The sequence below is a fragment of the Solanum stenotomum genome, chromosome 2 (assembly GCF_019186545.1).
Source record: "Solanum stenotomum isolate F172 chromosome 2, ASM1918654v1, whole genome shotgun sequence".
NCBI lineage: Eukaryota > Viridiplantae > Streptophyta > Magnoliopsida > Solanales > Solanaceae > Solanum > Solanum stenotomum.
Window position 1 is genome coordinate 2,339,354 of NC_064283.1, and position 3,396 is coordinate 2,342,749.

The window sequence follows — 3,396 nt, forward strand, 5'->3', positions numbered from 1 at the left end:
ACCTCCTTGGAAACTCAAAAAGATTGTTGAGATATATGTAGCCCATGAGAACATGATCCACTTAATTCAACCCATCGAAAAAATTGACTGATAGATAGTTTAAATTAACTTATGACGAAAAACCTTATCAAAATATTTATAAAAAGAAATATATTTTTAATTTAAAAAGATCACTTGTTAACCTTCTTAACCATATCATGTGCAAATTTACTCTAGTTTTATATATGTAATCTATTCTAGTTTTTTGGTGTTACACGGGGAGGTTTTCGATTTTATGTTCCTCTTTTTGTAATTATTTCAAATAAAACAAGGTAGGGGCCAATGTTGAACCCCATTTTAATTTTTTTTTTTTTTAAAAAAGGATGACCCTGCCCAATGGGGTTAAAAATTGGTTGAAGAAAGACCAACATTCAAGATTCGAGATGAAAGAAAATTATTTTGATGATGATGAATTATTCTTGGAGTTTTTGGTTACGATATTTGTAGCATATATGAAATTTTCACATAACGTAGCAAACATAACTACTTATCTACTATATTTAGCTATAGTTTTAAAATATTATCAAATATAGCTATAATTAAAGTTTTACCGTAAATCTCTCTCCTCTGTCCCCCTCTCTCACCTTTCTATCTCGCTCTCTTGTTGTATCAATTGTATTCTGCCAAATATAGGAATGAATACATAGAAAAACAAGAATATTACAAATTGTATCAATTGATACAAGTTAATGAATACAACTGCATCACTCTAATGGTTATGTCAAACATGTATCTATTAGCCTATATTAGTTTGTGTATTAAATATAACTTGTATCAATGAATATTTGAGTTCTTCACACTTGCAATGATAATGCTCCCTATGGATATTACTTTTACACCACTTTCATTTTGCTGGATACTCAGTGTAACAATAAGAAAATCAAACTAAATTTGAAATCAAAACTTTATAAAGGATCACAAAAGGAAGAGTTTTTTTATAGAACAAGTTGAGGCCATATATAATCAGCTTTTGACAGACCAAAACCAAGTACTATGAAATTGTGTGAACATATAAGTTCAATTACATACTTAAAACAATTAAATGATTAGGTCACATATTATTTGTTGTACTCGTTGAAAAGCTCAATTAACGGTCCGGCTCTCCATCCTCTTGTTGTTTGATTGTTACTAAGCTCTCCTTATAATAAGAAACCCCACAACCACCAAATGTTGGATGTTTACTCAAGCCCAAATGTTGAAATCCAAGATACATCATCTTATTAGTCCGAACATTATAAGAGACCAGTTGAGAAGCTTTAACTACCGAAATGAGATAGCTATCATAGCAAGACTTAATCGGTGTGAAGAGTTGAAAGGTCACAATTTTGTTCCAGACCCCTGGTTGGATCAAAGCCCAAATATCATAAGCAAGCATACTACATGGGTTATAGTTCAAGATGGTAATGGAATCATCAATCAACATCAAACCCAACGCAAAAGTATATACAATGTTTCCATCTGGCCCTTCGATCTCTTCAAACATCTCACTTCCAAATTCGAGTGAAAGAATGGTGTAATTACAATGGTTGCCCCCTCTTAGCAGCTAGTAATACGCTCCATTCAAATAAGCAGTACCAAATGTGTTTTTCACGTCTGTGTAGAAGGGTAGTGATTCTTTAGGTTTAAAAATTCTCCATGAGCCCCTAGAACAGGAATAGATTGATGTTGTATATTTATGCCAACAATCGCAATGAAAGTAAACAACTTTATAGTCATTAGTCAAGGGGTCCAACCCGAACCCCAACACAGGGACATCATATATTATGGGTGCAGAGAGTGGGAGACGGAGGGATCTCACCTTTCTAGTAGCAGGATTCCACAATGCACACGAAATCACAGATCAATTGTTTTGTACATTAAAAACAAGTTGTCCACAGAACCTATGAGGTGTGTCATACCTTTGAACGTTTGTGGATGTTCTTCAGAAATCAAAGTGATGGAACGAGAATCTTGACTAGCATCATCAGAGGTACCAACCGTATAGGTGAGGAATTGTGGGGGGCTTCCATTCTTCAAGTGTTGTTGAGCGAATTTAGGGTTTTTTATAAAAGCATACCAACTCTTGCTGACACATTTGAAGCGCAACAACGACTTCACTGGACATCTCAACAGAATATCCATTTGTATACCTTTAGGGAAATAAACCACACAATCATCCATTTTGAGGTTTCAACAAAAGCAATATTGCTTCTTCTTTAAATAGACAAGAAAGAAATTCCCCCATTCTTATCCTACATTTCTATTACCATAATTCATTTTACCACCATTAAATGTTATACTACCTTTAGTCATGCAAATCCAAAATACTTTGACTACATTTCTCATATTAAATTTTATTCTCTATTTAGTCATGGAAATCTAATTAATACTATATTCCTTCTTACTCAATTCAAATTTTGTTCCAAATTTAATCATGGAAATCGAAATACTACTTTCCTTCTTACTCAATTTAAATTTTGTTCCATATTTAATCATGGAAATCTAATTACTTTGACTACTTTCTAATGATACTTTGACTACATTTCTCATATTAAATTTTATATTCTGTATTTAGGTATGGAAATCTATTTACTACTTTCCTTCTTACTCAATTTAAATTTTATGTTCCAAAATCCAAATACTTTGACTACTTTCTAATATCACTTTGACTACTTCCCTTTAGCAGTCGTTTAAGAAATCATCAATAAGAATTAATATTTGTACTAGTTTTATCTATATATGTATTTTTTTACTAAGAGTTTGGTTGGATTGACTTAAAAGTTGGTCAAACATATGTTTAAATCATTTTTAGCTTTTAGGAGTACTGTTGACCAAGTTAAAAATAATTAATTTAAATAAGTTTAAAATGACTTTAAAAAGTTTTTAAGAAAAACAAAAGTAGGACTATCCCTACTTTTTATTTTTAGACTTAAATGTCATTTAAGTTTGACTTTTTTATTTTTTGACTTAAAAACTACTTTTTTTTAAGTCAATTCAAATCGGTTTTAAATGCATACGTGGGGAAAAAAATAATGGAGGAATTCTTTTGAAACTTCACAATGTGATGCACTTGATCAATACGGTGTACACATTTAAAAATAACTAATTTTAAGGGCAAAATAGAAAAAATAATATTTAATTATTTATGTCTTGATTTTACAAATTGATAAATAAATATTTTCAGTAATCTGGAAAAATAATATTGGACGGAGGGAGTAAGAAAAAGATAATATAAATTGTGACGAATATTTCTAGTAGCCTTGACAAATAATTTAGATCGTGCAAGCTAAATAAAAAAAAAGTTATTAGAAGTGTATACGCTTTATTGTAATATGAATTTGTTGAAGCTCATGTATAAATTAAGACAACATTGAAGAA

At 30.7% G+C, this 3,396-nt stretch overlaps 1 pseudogene; it reads right to left on the reverse strand.

Annotated features, from left to right (window-relative positions):
- Positions 1–1,126: 1,126 nt before the first annotated feature.
- On the reverse strand, positions 1,127–2,199 carry LOC125854700 (putative F-box protein At3g52320; annotated as a pseudogene).
- Positions 2,200–3,396: the final 1,197 nt, after the last annotated feature.